General features: G+C 42.5%; 1 protein-coding gene across 6 annotated transcripts in view; it reads right to left on the bottom strand.

The window, feature by feature from the left end:
- Positions 1-13,174, bottom strand: part of GPR19 (G protein-coupled receptor 19) — a 33,832-nt gene extending 20,658 nt beyond the window's left edge. For 2 of the 6 annotated variants that reach the window (XM_074936208.1, XM_074936225.1), the window contains exon 1: positions 13,053-13,113. The gene's annotated coding sequence lies outside the window, so the exon portion shown is untranslated. Of the gene's footprint in view, positions 1-12,466; positions 12,772-12,913 lie in introns of those variants that run through there. The other 4 variants (XM_074936230.1, XM_074936240.1, XM_074936207.1 and 1 more) reach the window with 4 other exon arrangements.
- Between the last annotated feature and the right edge of the window lie 6,471 nt (positions 13,175-19,645).

The raw sequence follows: 19,645 nt of genomic DNA, 5'->3' as shown, positions 1-19,645 counted from the left end.
AATTGAAAAATACTATTTCTTTTGTTTATCATTTTTACAGTGCAAATATCTGTAACAAAAATAATATAAAGTGAGCACTGTACACTTTTATTCTGTGTTGTAATTGAAATTAATACATTTTAAAATGTAAAAAAATCCAAATATTTAATAAATGTCAATTGGTATTCTATTGTTTAACAGTGCGTTTGAAACGACATTTAATCGTGATTAGTTTTTAAAATCACGATTAATTTTTTTGAGTTAATCGCATGAGTTAACTGCAATTAGTCAACAGCCCTAATGTAAACCTTTGCATCTTCCTCTAGCCTATTGGCGTTTGAGTGTGATGCTGGGCTCTGTGACAGTGTGTCTGCTATTATCAGATTTGTACCAGGAATATATTCAATGACTGAGTTAAATTGCATTAGCTTAATCAACAGACATTGGCATCTCAGAATCTTTTCTGTTGATAAGAGTTACAAGAGGTTTATGGTCAGCTATCAGTGTAAAGGACCCCAACCCACACAGATATCTGTGGAAGTTCTCTCATGCCCATACCCTTGCCAGGCACTCCTTTTCATTCTGCACAGATTTTTTTTCTGTAAGTGTATGAGAGCAGAGAGCAACTGGCTTCCACTCAGATCCATGTAGTTGCAACAACATACCACCAAGGCCATAGCTATTGGCTTCAGCACTGACCATTGTGAGTTTGTTTACATCATAGAATTTTAAACGGAAGCATCTTAGATAATTTCTTTTACCTTTTTGAAGGCATTCCCCTGATTTGGCCCCCCTAGCGAGGATGTATTGGACCTTAATAGTTCATTCAGTGGTTTAGTCACTGTGGCAAGGTATTGGTGAAGATAATTTACCATCCCTAGTATGCATCTTAGTTCTGCTACATTTGTTGGTGCATTCAGTTCTGTAATTGCTTTTACTTTCTCAGGGTCAGGACTAATTCCATCCTTGTTTATTATTTGTCCCAGCGATTCAATTTGGTGTAGGTGGAAAACGCGCCTTTCTTTATTTAACTTGAGTCCAGACTCACGGATTAAGTTCAAAACTTCACTGAGAGTTTTGTCATGTTCTTCCATTGATGACCCATATACTAATATGTCACCCACATAAGCAACAATCCCATTTAATTGTTTAGTAGCTTGGACGTCTTTCTTTGGAAAATGTCAGGAGCGCTTGTAATCCCAGAGTGTAATCTTTGAAAGCAAATTCTCCCAAATGGTGTAATGAATGTAATCAATCTAACAATCTCTTTGGGTAAGGGAATTTGCCAGAAATGACCTGAGGCATCTAGCATAGAGAATACAGTAGCTCCAGCCACTTTAGAAAAGATGTACTTCTAGATGTTCTACCCACCGTGCAGTTGGCTCAAAGATTTTCTCAATTATGCCATGCTTTTCCATTCTCTTTAACTCCGTTTCTTCTTTATAAAGTAACAGGATAAGAATTCCGTGTGGCACATAAGGTTCAGCATTTTCTCCTAAGATTATTTCTACAGCCTCTCCTTTTAAAGGTCCAATATCACCAAATATTCCATCAACTTCTTCCACCTTTCTCACCCATCATGGCAACCACACTGCCACTGAGGAGATTCTCAGCCTCCAGTCCTTGAATCACATACACATTAAAATTAAAGCTTTTGTGTTTTGTATGTTTCTGTGGAAAACTGTCCAATTCAGCTCAAAATACCTCCAGGGCCACCTAGGACAGTATCTGCTAGTTTCAGCTGTGGGAGGGGTTGAAGTTGATTACAACTCCTGATATGACTGTTACAATGTACATCTGCACTCAAATCTATTTTAAGATGAACAGTTTTTCCACAAATATTCAGTTCTCTAGATTGGCTCTGTGTCATTACACATGATTGATCCCAGGAAAAATGGCTCTTGACTCTCAGTGGTCACTTTCAGTATTGCCTTTGTGTGGCGGACAGTGGCAAAATGTCAAATTTTTGTGTATTTACGGTATTTGGCTCCTTTAGCTGAGCAATCATCTTTTGGACTGTGATCTTTCCCAAATCTTGTGCATCGAGTCTGAAAAGTGTTATATTTTGCCTAGGGCTAACTCCATCATGCCTCGAGGATTTATGAGTTGCTTTTTGCTGATGTGACTCTTTTTCTAAGTCACTTCATCTAGGTTTCTTTCTGGTGGCCATTAGTTTATATTTTGGTTTGCAAACATCTTGTCTTGCCGTTCCTACTGCATCGTGAAGGCTTAAATCCAAAGGTGCTGACTTTTTTTTATTTTTCCCCAGCGGTGCTCCACCCCGCTCCGTCTGAGGTCCCATCCCTACTCTGGCCTTTCCCTCGAGGCACCACCCTCACTCCGCCTCTTCCAGCCCCCGCTCCACACCCTTCCCCGAGGCCCCCGCCTGCCTGCCACTTGCTGCTCTTTGCCCTCCCCTAAGCACCTCCCATATCCGCAGAACAGCTGATCTGCATGGGTGCTTGAGCCCTGGAGCACCCATAGAGTCGATGCCTATGATTAAATCTCTTTTCATTTTCAGTCTCTCTGACAGCCCTTTGTCTAAAAATGCCAGTCGCTTTTCTGTCTCTAATGGGCTCTTCCTTTTTGTCTTTAAAATAACTTTTCTGCCACGTCATACAAGCCTCTTATAAAAGATTCCACAGATTCCCTAGGCTTTTGGACACACTGGCAGAAACATGCTCACTCATAAATCACATTGTGCTATGGTATAGAATGCTCATCAAACTTAGCCAGCACCACAGCATAATTGTTCCTGGGGCTTTCTTCTCCAAAGGCAAAAGATTTAAAATATATTCAGCTTCCCTGCCCATGACAGAGGGAATTAACCTGCACCTCCCCCATCTCCTCATGGAGTTTAGTTGCGATACAAAACATGTTTCAGAGTAGCAGCCGTGTTAGTCTGTATTCGCAAAAAGAAAAACCAATCATAAACCAATCGGAGAACACTTCAATCTCTCTGGTCACTCGATTACAGACCTAAAAGTCGCAATATTACAACAAAAAGACTTCAAAAACAGACTCCAACGAGAGACTGCTGAATTGGAATTAATTTGCAAACTGGATACAATTAACTTGGGCTTGAATAGAGACTGGGAGTGGATGGGTCATCACACAAAGTAAAACTTTCCCCTTGTTTATTCCACCCCCCCATCCCCCACTGTTCCTTAGACGTTCTTGTCAACTGCTGGAAATGGCCCAACTTGATTATCACTACAAAAGGTTCTCTCCCCCGCCCCCGCTCTCCTGCTGGTAATAGCTCATCTTAAGTGATCACTCTCCTTACAGTGTGCATGATAAACACCCATTGTTTCATGTTCTGTGTGTATATAAATCTCCCCACTGTATTTTCCACTGAATGCATCCGATGAAGTGAGCTGTAGCTCACGAAAGCTTCTGCTCAAATAAATTGATACAAAACATGCAAATCAACGTCCAATCAGGCCAGGCTGATGGTCTGTCAAAGCTGAAGCTCCGAAAACATTAACATTTTGATGAAATACTGCCATTTCTATTGTTTTTCTTCTGACTCCACGTCAGGTTAGTCATGCAGAGACGAGGGCAAAATGGACACTAGCAACAACAATTTTATTGTGGAAAAAGATGCAGACTGCCTCTGTTGCTCAGGTAGATGCATGGCCATATTCTTCACACAATGCCACCTAGTGGCTAACTGTTACAATACAGCTTAAACTTTCCATCACAATTTGAGCGGGAGATATGGGCCAAGTCTAATAAAAGAAGGACGTACCTTGTGTCCAATAATATTGTTATGCATATTTGCTGCACAGGGCTATAGCTGTAGCATAAACCTAAACAGGGTTTTTCTGCTGAGCAGTTGGGAATGGCCAAGGTGAGCTAAAGATTCTCTCCGTCATTAATCTTGTCTTATCTCTTTAACCCCAATTACCACGGGATATAAATACTGAGAACAACCAATCACATTGCAAAGAGGTGCACCGCTTCCTGCCATATCTTGCCTCTAGGAGCAATGTCTGAGCCAGGTGATAGAATTCTTCTTTACAGGCAACTGCCAGCAGAGAAGAATTTGCCCCTTCTGTGAATGTGTGTGTTTCAGTGGGGCTGGGCAGTGGAGCAGGTCATGTGATATTTGCTAAAAGACCTGATTGTAAAAATAAAAGAGGGTGGACCAACACAAACGAGCAAAGAATGCCAGCATATCAATGGGCAAAACTATGAGTGTCTGCTTTGGCAGGATACAAGGGCCTTAAACTGTAAGCAACATGTACCCTCACTTTAAAGCCCTTAGAGAGAGACAGAGCAGTCCAAAGGGGCTTTAACATCAATGAGAATTTGGCCCCACCTGCATTAGAAAATATCAAGCATTATTGGGGAATCTGAGGCTACCCACAGGCAATTTTAACTGACAAAACTGAGGCTTTATGAGGCAGATAGAATAACAGGGCCAGATTCTGCTCTGAGTTACATAAGAGTTAATCCACAGTCCAGCAGCCCCATTGAAATCACTGGAATTACAGTGTTGTGAATAGGAAGGCTGCCAATCTGCCCTGGAGGAAAATTCCTTCCTGACCCCAAATATGGCTATCAGCTGAAACCCTGAGCATGTGGGCAAGACTCACCAGCCACACACCCAGGAAAGAATTCTCTGTAGTAACTCAGATCCCACCTTATCTAGTGTCCCATCACAGGCCATTGGGCATATTTACCGCTAATAGTCAAAGATCAATTAATTGCCAAAATTAGGTTATCCCATCATACCATCCCCTCCATAAACTTATCAAGCTTAGTCTTGAAGCCAGATATACCTTTTGCCTCCACTGCTCCCCTTGGAAGGCTATTCCAGAACTTCACTCCTCTAATGGTTAGAAACCTTCGTCTAAATCTAGAGCACTGGAGAGCAGATTCTGGCCCCTAATGGGGTATGCTTTATTTAACGCTGACAATTCCTCCAGCATATTCAAATGTAGCAGGCCCTCTGCCAACACACACAAACATTTGCTTGTTACAACTATCATTTCTTATTTTTTGCTCCTGTTTATTCTGGGATTTGAAAGGAGGCCCCCACTCCCACTATATGTATGTTTACACTTGAGTCCCTTGGGCTATTTACACCTGAGGACAAAGTAGTACAAGCAGAGGAATCAAAGTCACATACTCCTGTGTTCTAACCCCAGTTTTGCTACTAACTTCTCTGTGGCTTTAGACAAGTCACTGGATCTTTCTGTCTCTATTCCCATAATAATACCTCCCTCCCTCACATGGGTATTCAGGAGACAAACTACCTTACAATAATACCTACCTCCAATATAGATCACAGAGTGCTTTACAAAGAAGGTCAGTGTCATGATCCCCATTTCACAGATGGAGAAACTCTAGCACAGAGAGGTGCTTTGGTGGGACAAAGGTCACCCAGCATGACTGTGACACAGGTGGGACTAGAACCCAGTTCTCCTGAGGCCTAGTGGTGCTCCACTAAGCTACATTGTTTGCCTTAGTGGGATAAGCACAGATTTTCAAGAAAGCAAGCGCGCACCCTCTGAAAATCAGGCCTCTTTAAGGTTTCTCAATTTGGGCAAAATCACTTGTCAATTTTTGAAAATCCTGGCCATAAAGTGATTGGATGTGACAGCACTACATAAGTGATAATAATACTTATTATACTTATTGCAAGAATTTAGTAGTGTCTATGGCCCATTTCTTTTATTTACTTATTGTGATTGGTCATTGATGAAGATTCCTCCTTCAATCCGTTAATGGTACTATTTAAAGACCCGTTTCACCAAGTGTTCTATCTTTTGAGAGTGGAATAGTTGGCTTTTTTTTTCCTTTCTCCCTTCATACGTTGGCATTTGAGAATGTGAAGAGTGTTTGCCTGGCTGTGCTATGGGTATTCAAATGTCCAGAGTGGACGATATCGAAATATTGGCTTTTCAAACACTAGAAATGGTAACATCCTTTCTGTCAGCTACTAGAAATTGCATTTTCTTCTAAAATATACAATGCAGCCAAATTGTTCCAGACTTCTTGGCATTGGTGGGAACAATTTTTCTGTTGCTTGATTAATGGGAAGGAGCACAGAAGGTCTCAGACAGATTTTTACATGTGCAGTAGAAAACAGTAATGGCCACACCAGGGGGTGGAGCTAGCAAATATGTTGTGGGCTGTTCCCAGTCATTCTAACCCTAACTATTCCCACTCCCTCAACTTACTTTCATATCTGTAATTGGTTAGAGATGCAACTGTGCTTAATGCTCCCAAAAGAGTCAATGAAAGATATCAGGGGCCAAATTTTCCTCTCAGTTACACTTAAACATGTGTGGAGTAATACCCTTGACTTCATAAGGACTGCAGCATTTGGTTTTCTACATTGGATCTAAATCCTGGCCCTGGAACATCTATAGCACAAAATCTGGCATCTCATCCAGGCTCCATGGCCATAGAGGCTCTCTCTAAGCCTTTCCCTTTGAGGAGCTTGGCTGGCAGGTTCTTGCTGACATGCTCAGAGTTTAACTGATCACCATACATGTGGTTGGGAAGGAATTTCCCTCCTGGTCAGATTGACAGCAACCTTGCGGGGCGGTTTCACCTTCCTCAGCAGCACATGAGTGAGAGGATCACTTGCCAGGATTATCTGGGTATATCTCACTTAAACATTTCCCTGCTATTGCTTGGACCTCAGGCAATGGTGCAGCTTGGTTCCTCCTACGCTCTGCCTGTGGTACATTATAGTCTAGTCTCCTGTGTGTTGCGCTGCTTTGGTCTGGTTTTTGTTGTTGGGCTTGGAGTGTGGGTGCTGGGTAGTGCTAGTGGCCTGTGACATACAGGAGGTCAGACTAGATGATCCCTTCTGGCCTTAAACTCTATGGCTCTAAATCTTGAGTAGCTACATTGCACCTAAGAAAGCATCTGTAATGATCCTGATATATACTTATTAACATAGTAAAAAAACCCCTAAGGTGATAAGATGATTTTCTGGCTTTATGAGACCTCCACATGACTTATTTCTTTCAAAAGAAGCTTTACTTTACAAAAGCTTTACTTTGAAAGCTTTACAACATTAAGTTCAAACTAATCAAATGTGCTAAGTACCTGGATTTCTGTTGCCCTATTTACAAATTGTGAAAAAAGCTGGTTGAAAAAGGAGCTATGTGGCCAATCTCAGTACATTTATCGAACATTTTCTTTAACAGAATCAGAGATTGACATTAGAAGTGGAATTGGGGGAATTTTTTGGCAAATAGAAATTTTGCTGAAATTGAAGCCCTGAAATATCTATATTTTCAGGGCTTCAAAACTATTTGCAAATTGGAGGCAAATTCAACGAATACTTTTGGCCAAGAAAAAAAAAACCCTGAAAAAATTGTTTTGAAAAGGTTGAAATGTTTTCTTTTGGCTTTTTATTTCAAAACGACATTTTTATTTTCAAATTTGGCCAATTTTTTAAAAAAAACCATGCACACAAAAGAGGGTGGAAAATACCTTAAAACATTTGACTTGAAATGAAAAACAAAGTTTTGAGTCCCCCAAAATTGTTTCAGTTGATTCAAAATGATTTTTTTTTTAGTTTTTTGATTTGACAATTTTTTTTTAAAATTGGTTTGTTTGAATTGAACCAGATTTCCCCCTCCTAGATTTTTCAGCTTGGCTCCCAATCTGAAAAATCCATGATTCATCCAGCTCTCGTCAGAAGGGACCTCCCGTGTTAACTGAATGATATACAAGATAACAGGGGGTGGTTACAGATCCTGCTGTGGGCTGACAATATTTGTTTCATGCTGTAGATGCATGAATGAAGCCTGATTCTGATTTACATTGGGGCTGCTTTATTGTTCTGGCAGTGAAAAGAAGCTTTATAGTGTCTGTAATTCATATTTACATGCACTTTCAGACTCCCTTCCACTGCCAGACGGCCATAAAGTGGCTTCAGTATAAAGAAGAATCAGGCCTCTGCAATGGGGTTTACAAAACCCATACTGAACACAGAGAGAGGGGGGAGGAAGGTCTCTCCTGTTTACGAACAAGCAGCTTGATCACACCCTCCACGCAGCTGCCAGAGCTGCCAAGCCTGGAGGCAGGCACCCACAGCTGCAACCAATAGGGAAAACAAGACCTGCTATAAAGGGGAGAGCACAGGGATGGAAAGGGGAAGTACAAAGGCCTAAGATAGCATGGGGGTAATAGCTCTGCTTCAAGCTGCTTCCAAGAAAAATAGCCAGGAGACTGAAAGCCCTAAAATTGAAGGGCTGACAGACTCAGTTGGAGGTGAGGATCCAGTAACTGATCTGAGTAAGAACAAACTAAGGAGGGTCAGTTAGGCGAAGATGAGATTCCTAGAAAGATCACATCAAAAAGCAGTGACACCTCCCAGCACCAATATACATGCCCCCCCCCCCCACCTCTGAGAGTACAAAATGCAGTATAACAGGTGCAGTTCTCTCCAACAACGGTGGGGTGGATATTGGTGGGCTGTGTGTGGATTGCACATCCTCGGCACAGAGCTCAGCTCTTTTGAGGAGGGGGTCTCCCTTTTGTGGCATGGGCAGGAACTGCTACTGTAAGGATAGGAGTACTTGTGGCACCTTAGAGACTAAGCTTATGCTCAAATAAATTTGTTAGTCTCTAAGGTGCCACAAGTACTCCTTTTCTTTTTGCGAATACAGATTAACACGGCTGCTACTCTGAATACTGTAAGGATCTTAATCCTTCAGCCACCATGGGGCGGGGAGCTACGTAAGCTCCTATGGAGCCCAGTGCAGTCACTGTGTAGGAGAAGGTTATGTGGAGCGGCTGCCCAGCTGGAGACAGTCCGTTTCTCTGCCCTGCTCTTGTGCATCAGCCCAGCCCCTGGTGAAGTTACTCAGATTGTGGAGTGCTGGATTTTTGCCCAAGAAAATATTAATGGGTGAAAATTTTGACACATTAACATACATTTATTATAAATTAATATAACTATGGATTCTATTCTCTCCCCCCCCACCCACCCCCAAGGGGAAAATAAATGAAAGAGGGAAATTGCTTCTAAAACTCACTAGGCCGTTTCTAATCTCACATCAGTGTAACACATTGACTTCAATGGAGTTACTCCAGATTTATGTTGATATAAATCAGAACAGAATCAAGGCCTTTGACCGGGGGCCCACAAAATAAGTTTCACCAATGGGAGTTGCCAAAATAGGATGCCACTCAGAGTAGACTGTGCAAATGTTCAAAATAGAGCTGGTAGAAACTTGGAATTTGTGCTTCATGGGAAATTTCAACAAAATTTATCTTTGTTCCAGATTGGAATGAAAAGAAATATCTTTTACAATTTTCTGCAATATGGAATTTCCAAAGAATTTCAGTTTTGAAAATTTTGAAATGTCAATATTTCATTTAGAATTTTATTTTAGTTCATTTCATTTTTTATCTTTTTACATTATTTCATGACATGTTGGTAACAGTAGTAGTGCATAATGTGTTAAAGTGTTAGACTTTTTCATTACAAAACAAACAGGAGACACTTTGATCCAGGAAAAAGATAAGATGTTTCACTCAGTATTAAGTAGCAGCTGCCCTTAATGACTTTAAAAATAAAAACAGAATATTCAACTATTTATTATGTCCTATTATGAGATTGGTACTGTATAATATGCCTACTGATATGTCATGAAGTAATGTAAAAATAATAAAAATGGGAAAAAAAACCCTATATAATATCCAAAATAAAATTGTGAAGTCTTTCTCATCACTAACTTTCCAAAATGAATTTTTTTTTGTTTTGAATTTTTTTCTCTGCAGGAATTTTCACTGAAGTGATTATAATTTTACAAAAAATAACTAATTGAAACAGCTTTTTCTGACAAACTGTTTTGACCATTTTTTTTCTGTTCTGCTCTAGTTTTAACATAGAATTTGGCATACCACTTGGTTCCCCCTCGGTGGGGCTTCAATGTGTCCATTGGTTCAGCTAGGCTCTTTGGGCAGGACCCCTTCTTGATCCGGGGGGATAAGAGGTGCTATCTCTCAAACACCATCCATTTATGGCACCAAAGTGAGATGTTAGTCTAGTAAATTGTGCAGATCTGTGATTCCCCTTTCTCACAGGAAGAATGAAATGGTTAACAATGTTGCCACTTAAATAATCATCACTGTACCTCTGAATTAACCCCTCTCTGAGATGAATAGGGCAGTTCACACCCCTCACGTCTATTGTTCCATGCTCTGTGTAGACTCATCTATGCATTAGTTACACAGGGGTCACATTTTTGGGGTTTTCTTTGCAACCATAACACTTAAGGACTTATTTATGTTTAAAATAAAAGCGGAGATTCTGGAGAATAAGTAGTTTCAGAGAGATGGTGGTGGTATTGCGTTAGGGAATGATCTGGCTGTTTCCAAGCCCTGCTTTTGACTCTCCTCTGTGCTGCGCAATGAAGGAGAGTACAGGGCTCTATATTATTAATTCTTTCAAGTGTTTGTGCTATACTTGTATGAAGGACAATATGCCAAGCAATTATTCATCTGGTTCCTTCTCTGGTTCCTGAATTGCATTTGCATTTTTAAAGTTAATTTTGAAGAATTGCTTTCATTTTTCTGGCTCATAGGGCTAATAACAATAATACAATACAATGAAGCAGTCCTAAAACTATCAAGCAGAACCATCAGTCTTTGGATCTAAAACTCGACAAGTCTAACTTATTTAATAAATTGGACATAATGTTGATCTCACACACGCTGGTGTAAATCAGGAGTAAAGCCACTAAAGTCAATGGTGTTATATTGGTGTAAGTGAGATTGTAATCAGGCCTGTTGTTTTCAAGAGAGCATTAGTTAGTGAAAAAGAGGAAGGCTTTGTCTAGAGGAGGGTTTTGAAACCCACGTCTCTTTGGGGATTCAAAGAAAACTTCCTTAAAATTTTTCCAAAGCTGCATACAGCAGGGTTTCTTGTATCTTCCTCTGAAGCATCTGGTACTGTTCATGGTTAGAGACATGAATCTGAACTGGATGGCCCACTGATCTGATGCCATGTGGCAACTGCTATGTCATATATTAACATATTCTAAAATGTATCCTGTACGATTTAATTCTGTACACTTGGAAAAAGTGAAATACTGACATTTTCTTATAGGGTGTAAATGGATGAAATTCCATTGAGGTCAATGGAGCTCTGACCATTTACACTGGCAGCAAATTTGGCCCTTTAACTTTAACATAAATTTTTGCATCATTGTTACCAAAATGTTGACTGGTGATTTTCCTATTTAAAAAATTACAAACTTATATGTACTTTAGAAATGATTGCTAAATTCTTACTAGAAGTTACTTTTCTAACAGTTAAGAAATTAAAATAGGTTTTTGCAGTTCTATGGGGCCTTGCATCAAAGGACTTAAAAATGTTTTACAAATAATTATTACATCCCTTCCACACCTCTGTGGAATAGCTATTCCCACTTTACAGTTGGTGAATGGGAGCTTTAGGGTGCTTGTTTTCAAGTGGAGAAACTGAGGCACAGAAGTCTTGCTCAAGATCTTAAAGGCCAAGATGTTTAAAATGGGGGCCAACGGCTGGACTCTTAAATCCATATTTAGGCACCTGAATAAATGATTTTTTTTAAAATGCTACGCCTCCAGCACGTCTCATTCACCTCAGGAGGAGCTGCTTGGTGCTCAGCTCTTTTGAAAATCAGGACACTTATTTAGGCCTTCAGAGCATGAATTCGGGCACTCCTTTTAAAAAATCTGGGCCCGGGGAGAAGTAAGGGCTGTTCCAACCTCGCCTCACACACAGGCCCAGTCAGTTCCCCCCTTTCACAGCACTGTGCAACCCTCACTCCTTTTCACAGCGCTAAAAGCCAGCCGGCTGAACTCCACATACTGCCTTACTTGTCAGGGAACATGGTTCCGATTCATGGAATTGCAGGCAACAAAACTTGCAGCCTCTGCTGTCTGCCGACAAGCAAAGGTGGTTGCGTGCTCTGCAAGGCCTTCCCAGGTAGCTCCAGTGCCCCATCCCCGGCAAAGAGATCACAGCCTGCTCCTTTCAGGCGGAGGAGGAGACTACCGGAACAGTCAGACGGAAACACAAAAGCACGTTTTAAAACGGGAACAAAAGAAGGAAAGCCGCTGTTGGGCTGAAGAATTTTAACCGGAGGCAGGACGTTAACCAGATTTTTAAGCAGAGGCCGAACTGCCATCTTTAGGCACACAAATAAGTGGCCTGATTTTCAAAAGTGCGGAGCCCCTCCTAGCTTCTGGTGGGTTTTTTTTTTTTTTTTGGTTAAACCTCTTCTCTTCTTTATTCTACAGAACTGCACATTGCTTTCAGGAGAATCGGTTTAGCGCCGGGGACTCCATCCTCTTCCTAACACTACGGCAGCTTTGAAAGAAGGGCTGGCAAAACTCGCCGGCAACAAAGCAATGGAAGAGAACCGCCGCATTTCTATCCCGAAGGAGGGGAACTACCCCCCCGTAGCCCCCCCCGGAATCACGACATCGTTCAACACCCGCTACCCACCAATGCACATACCTCTTCCCAGGCCCAGGGGCAAGCGCCTGTCCCTTTGCCTCTCAGCCGCCCCCCTGGACAGCAGCTCTGGGAAGGCAGCCGCCATGGTGGAGGCCACACTGCATGTTGCCCGCGGCTCTGCTGCCTGGACGTGTAAATGCCTCGGGGTGAGCGGACGGTATTTGTCTTGTGCCTCTTCCCTTTGCCGGAGGAAGGGATGACGTTTGCAGGGCGGGCTGCGGGCACCCACTTCTCTCCAAGCCCCGGAATACGTCACGTGGGACATGGATCATGTGGGGGTCCCCCCCCCGCCCCGGATCAAACAATCTCGATTCCCCTCCCTGCAGCTAACAGGCAGCCCTCGCAGCACAGAGCCGGCCTCTGCCTGAGCCGCCGCTCTGCACAGCCATGGGAATGCCCCTGCCCCGCCCAAGGCTTCTACTCCCCGCCTCGGCTTTCCCAGCTCACCAGCAGCTCGAGTCCGAGACATGGGTAACCGGCTCTCCCCGCATCCTGCGGCCACGGACGCTCATCGCCCCAGGCCCGGCCCTGAGCGCCGGGGAGGGAAAATCCAGCCCCGCGCCCAGGAGCGGGGCTCGTTCAGTACCTTGGACAGCGGCGCGGCGCCTTGGTGACTGGGCTATTTGCCTGCTTGGCGGGAGCCCCAGGCCAAGGGGCCGCTGGGTGCACATGCGACGCCGCGTTGCCGTGAGGAGCGTCCCTGCAGAAGCCGCTAACAAGCCCGGCTCTCCCGGGATGGAGCAACCCGGCCCCCGCCCCCTCGTCCATGCACCCGGATTTTCATTGCGCGAGGCGCTTGCCCTGCCCGCCCCAGCACCGCCAGGCCGAGGGCAGGGCGGGACGGAAACCTGCCCTGGCCCCTGGTGGGGCTAAGGAGGCGCGCTGACGTGCCGGGTGCTATGGTCCGGCTGGGATTGTTGAAGAGGATGGTTTTCTTCAGTGATGGTCACCATGGGATCCTGGCAGTCGAAAGGACAAAGACAGAGGGCGGGGGGAAGGATGTTCAATTAGGTTCCTCCGAGCACAGTTTCCCCAGCTGAGCCTTTTCTTGCCTTATTGTTACTTACAGCCCTAGTAAAAGATGGGAGAAATCGTGATGCAGCCCACAGCCTGGTCCCCGCACTGTATGATACCTTTCCTTTCCTGTCCTAGGGGTAACTGCGCCCACCCCTTTGCCTTCTGCCCACTCCCTAGAAAGACAAAGGCATGATGCCCCCTATCCTAAGTCCCCGTGTGGGGATGGCCACAAAGAGTTGCCATAAGCAGTTGTGTCAAGTGTGCGACCTGTAACTTCAAGGAATGAAAACATAGTTTTGGACTGGCTTGGAACTTTTCCTCCCTAAAGGAAAGTGCAGTGTGGGGATCTTTGTTCCTTTTAACATTGGCTAATGGTGTGATTGTCATAATTAGTCATAGGGTTGTCCCAGTGGTACAAAATACCTTTAAATAGCTACAAGTCAGTGACTGGCTCTGCCCATTCAGCCTCACTCCTTCATTTATTATTACTCATCAGTCTTTTTACTTGGCGTTTGTACAGAGCCTAGCACATCGGGATCCTGGTCCTTGACTGGAGCTCCTCAGCACTAAATAATCATCAATTGGCTCAGTTGTCATTTCCTGTTGCTCTGCTAATACTACATAGCTGTAAATTCTGTTTGGAAGTTTCCTTCACCCAAGTTAGAGGTTCCTGCAGCCCTTCCTCATGTGGTGTAATTCCTGTAGTCCCAGCGTAAAGATATATGTACCACTTTAGTCCCACTTAAAATATCAAAAATAGGATTTAAGCGGTGTGTTGGCCATATGCTGAATTTCACTCATGAATAGTCCCAATTACTTCTTTTGAATAAAGACTAACAGCATCAGTTAGGGTCCTAGGATTCAGTCTCTTCTCACTCCCAATAGACTAAGTGTTTTGACTACTCATCACCTCCAGTCCTTGGACCTGATCAATCCATCTAACCTGCCTCTTCAGCATTGCCTGTATTAATGAATGCAATCGTTTGTGGTTTAAATTGTGAGTGATTTGTAGAAATAATATAATTTGTTGGAGTCTGTGGCTGTTTCCTTCCACCATCCTTTTTAGATAATTGGCTAATGGAATATTTTCAAGAATAAAGGCCTTATAACCAATGTGGGTAGAGTAGTCACAAAACAGTGGTCTAGTACATGTCTGAAATTTTCTGATGCCTACAGGCAAATACAGCAAGGGTGTGCATGCTGCCCAGTATGCCTTGTTGATGGTTCTACAAATTATTCCCAGCTAGCTGAACTAAACATTTTCACTCTCTACTTTAAGCAGACTACCATAGTAAATATAAAGAAAAAGACACACAAACCTTCATACTTTGTTTGTGAATCATTACAAAAAAGTCTTCATTACTAACTTTCCCAGTGTTGCATTTTGAGGGGTGTCTATTTCAGGGCCTTAATAATCAATTGTTCCCCAACATTAGATTGTAAACGCTTTGGGGCAGCTCTTGCCATTATATGTGTTGCTCCAAGAACTACCACAATAAATAAATATATACATACAGACTAATTTTCTTACGCTGCCCTTATTTCTGATACCATATCTTATACTTTAACTAATCACTTAAGGATCAGTCCATCCAGTTGTAGTCCTAACTTCATTGATTTCAATGGAGTTGGAGCAGTTTCAAACTGGGATAGGGCAGGGGTAAATCAAGCCCTGAATATTTTCATTCTCCCTATTTTTTTGTGAAGCAACCCAGTTATAACTTAATTATTTAAATGAAATATTTTGGAAAAAGTGCATTTGCTTTTTGTCACTAATAGAATGAAAGGTTTTTTTATTACTGTAAATAATTTTCTCTCTTCTGTTACTCTACATGGAATAAACAAAAAAGGAGTCCTTGTGGCACCTTAGAGACTAACAAATTTATTTGGGCATAAGCTTTCGTGGGCTAGAACCCACTTCATCAGATGTATGAAGTAAAAGATACAGGAGCAGGTATAAATACATGAAAGGATGTGGGTTGCTTTACCAAGTGTTAGGTCAGTCTAACAAGATAAATCAATTAACAGCAGGATACCAAGGGAGGAGAAATAACTTCTGAAGTGGTAAGAAAGTGGCCCATTACAGACAGCAACCCACATCCTTTCATGTATTTATACCTGCTCCTGTATCTTTTACTTAATACATCTGATGAAGTGGGTTCTAGCCCACGAAAGCTTATGCCCAAATAAATTTGTTAGTCTCTAAGGTGCCACAAGGACTCCTCGTTTTTTTTGCTGATACAGACTAACATGCCTACCACTGAAACCTGTCTACATGGAATGTGGCTTCTGAATATAATGTAGTAGCTTGGAGAATCAATTTAGAAGTGTTTTCTTTTGGTTTTACTAAATAAGTGGGACTTTAATATAAAATTTTAATTGTTGACATTTTTTAATTTAAAAAACCCCAAACTGCTGCATTGTCTATTGTTTAATTATCTACATGTGACTTGTAATTGTTTTTTATGTTGAACAGAAATATAATCATTAAGTGTAATGACATCCCTGGGGTATGTTCACAATACAAAATTCCCACACAATGTAACTCAGTTTGTTGCAATTAGCAGTTTTTCCCCCAAGAGAATTCCACAGCTAGAACTCCTTGCAAGCTGAGAGCACTTCTCATTAGCTTGTCTGTGCATGCAAGCTAGTACAAACTATACATGGCTCTGCCAAGTACTGCTAGTTCTTCCATTGATCACCAACATATTCCTAATTATATCCTTTGCACTTTTTGTCTGATGATTGCAAAGCACTTTACAACCAGTAATTCTCAGGTACCCTGCCTAGGTGTTTGTGTTATTGGTAAAAAGAAAAGGAGTACTTGTGGCACCTTAGAGACTAACTAGTTTATTTGAGCATGAGCTTTCGTGAGCTACAGCTCACTTCATCGGATGCATAGCATATCGTGGAAACTGCAGAAGACATTATATACACACAGAGACCATGAAACAAAACTTCCTCCCACCCCACTGTCCTGCTGCTAACAGCTTATCTAAAGTGATCATCAAGGAAGGTCATTTCCAGCACAAATCAAGGTTTTCTCACTCTTCCCCCCCCCCCCCCACACACACAGACACACATACAAACTCACTCTCCTGCTGGTAATAGCCCATCCCTCTTTGAAACCTCTCTTTATAATGCGCATGATAATCAAGGTGGGTCATTTCCAGCACTAATCCAGGTTTTCTCACCCCCCCCCACACACACACCCCCTCCAAAAACCACACACACAAACTCACTCTCCTGCTGGCAATAGCTCATCTTACAATGTGCACAGCAATAATCCAAGTTTAACCAGAAAGTCTTGGGGGGGGGGGGGGTTTGTAGGAAAAAAACAAGGGGAGATAGGCTACCTTGCATAATGACTTAGCCACTCCCAGTCTCTATTCAAGCCCAAATTAATAGTATCCAATTTGCAAATGAATTCCAATTCAGCAGTTTCTCGCTGGAGTCTGGATTTGAAGTTTTTTTGCTGTAAGATAGCGACCCTCATGTCTGTGATTGCGTGACCAGAGAGATTGAAGTGTTCTCCGACTGGTTTATGAATGTTATAATTCTTAACATCTGATTTGTGTCCATTTATTCTTTTACGTAGAGACTGTCCAGTTTGACCAATGTACATGGCAGAGGGGCATTGCTGGCAGATGATGGCATATATCACATTGGTGGATGTGCAGGTGAACGAGCCTCTGATAGTGTGGCTGATGTTGTTAGGCCCTGTGATGGTGTTCTCTGAATAGATATGTGGGCACAGTTGGCAACAGGCTTTGTTGCAAGGATAGGTTCCTGGGTTAGTGGTTCTGTTGTGTGGTATGTGGTTGTTGGTGAGTATTCGCTTCAGGTTGGGGGGCTGTCTGTAGGCAAGGACTGGCCTTTCTCCCAAGATTTGTGAGAGTGTTGGGTCATCCTTCAGGATAGGTTGTAGATCCTTAATAATGCGTTGGAGGGGTTTTAGTTGGGGGCTGAAGGTGACGGCTAGTGGCGTTCTGTTATTTTCTTTGTTAGGCCTGTCCTGTAGTAGGTGACTTCTGGGAACTCTTCTGGCTCTATCAATCTGTTTCTTCACTTCCGCAGGTGGGTATTGTAGTTGTAAGAATGCTTGATAGAGATCTTGTAGGTGTTTGTCTCTGTCTGAGGGGTTGGAGCAAATGCGGTTGTATCGCAGAGCTTGGCTGTAGACGATGGATCGTGTGGTGTGGGCAGGGTGAAAGCTGGAGGCATGTAGGTAGGAATAGCGGTCAGTAGGTTTCCGGTATAGGGTGGTGTTGATGTGACCATCGTTTATTAGCACTGTAGTGTCCAGGAAGTGGATCACTTGATGATCACTTTAGATAAGCTGTTAGCAGCAGGACAGTGGGGTGGGAGGAAGTTTTGTTTCATGGTCTCTGTGTGTATATAATGTCTTCTGCAGTTTCCACGATATGCTATGCATCCGATGAAGTGAGCTGTAGCTCACGAAAGCTCATGCTCAAATAAACTGGTTAGTCTCTAAGGTGCCACAAGTACTCCTTTTCTTTTTTCTTTTTACGAATACAGACTAACACGGCTGTTACTCTGAAACCTGTGTTATTGGTGTGTCTTTTCCTCTTTACATAATAATAATAGGTAGAAACCACACAGGAATGGTAGCATCCCAAATAATTAGCATCATCTTCCTCACCACTTCCCTATTCAGGGTCAGTGACTGTCAAAGTCTTCTTCCAAAACTCATGATTGTATGACTGGTTGTCATGCAAATTGGTCTCTCTACAGTCTGCTGGCATCAAGTTCATGTGCCAAATCTCTGGCCTCCCCCATGGTCTTCTTCCATCCACAATCATTGGAAGAGCCTTCTTACCAATATAACTCTTGGGTCTTTGCTGGAGATGTCCATACTAACACGGCCTAGCCTCCCCCAACTTGTCTTCAATTGGTGTAACCTACATTAGACCCACCGTAATCTCATTTTGTTTCCTGTCACTAGCTAACTGGTAAATAACGATTTACTAAATATACACAAGCATGCTAGGCCAAACTGCATACAGACTGCTGCTCTGACTGGTTTCAGGCATCTTCTATTACTCAGAACACAGTGAGAATCCTAGAGGGTTAACAAATATTTAAAGGGGTACTATTTTATTCCTACACAATACAGTTAATATCTGTATTATTTACTCAGATGAGACAAAGATGAAGGAATCCAGTTCTGATCCCATTGAAGTCAATGGCAAAACTTCCATTGACTTCAAAGGTGCAAGATCAGCTGCTAAAGTGGGCAGTGACTTCAGTGGAGATACATGCTGTAAATCTAGAGTATCACATCAATAGCAATGCAGCTGGCTGATCAGGCACAAGATACAAAGGCAGAGTCAACCACTTGCTTACTTGGTCACGCTCACATCTGTCTCCATTAAGTGTCTAGACTCTCAAAGCCAGTCACTGCACAGCTGCTGCCCTGAGAAATGTGGACATAATGGAAAGAATTTAACCTGTGAGTTTAAGTCAGCATTTAAATTTAGTTGTGGTCCAATGATTCCAGTCGGATGAACACAAGTAGGTTTGACAATGGCTAATGAACACTCAGGCATGAACACTACAGACTCCTGCCCTGTGTGCAATGAATTGCAGCTAGCTCAAGTCATGCCAGACTTTGCTACAAATTATTCTCTTGCAATCAGCCAGAACCAGTATAAGTTAGTGTGTGAATGAAAGGGTCTTTTGGTCTGGCTACTGGGGAATATGTTTATGGAGGACATCAGTGCCTGATATTAAAAGAGACCTTTATTCACACTGCCAATTTGTGGGTGCAAATAGAGGTAGGTGTAATTTTGCACTTGTGAGTGCGTTCGGGTAGTTAGGTGTATGTGACATCAGTGACACCTGCAATTATTTGTGCCTGCAAAAATATGTCTGTATGTATTTGCTCTTTCAAAATCACAGGCACAAACTGGGAGGACACTTTTCAAAAAGAGCCCCAATGTATCCTTGCACAGTTTATAGAACAGGAATGTTGATGGTAGCTTGACCACGTGCCAGCTTCATTCCAGAATATTTTTCCTCTACAAACATAATTTGGGGACCTATTTTACTGCTGTTTTTCCTCTTCAGTTTTATTCCATTATTTTCTGGTGATTGTCAGAGAATGAGAATGATAAAAAGATAATCATTTTCTGCACCTGT

The sequence above is a fragment of the Natator depressus genome, chromosome 1 (genome assembly GCF_965152275.1).
Source record: "Natator depressus isolate rNatDep1 chromosome 1, rNatDep2.hap1, whole genome shotgun sequence".
In the NCBI taxonomy this organism is placed as follows: domain Eukaryota; kingdom Metazoa; phylum Chordata; order Testudines; family Cheloniidae; genus Natator; species Natator depressus.
Note: the sequence above shows the minus strand (reverse complement) of the source record. Positions and strands in the feature narration are given on the sequence as shown.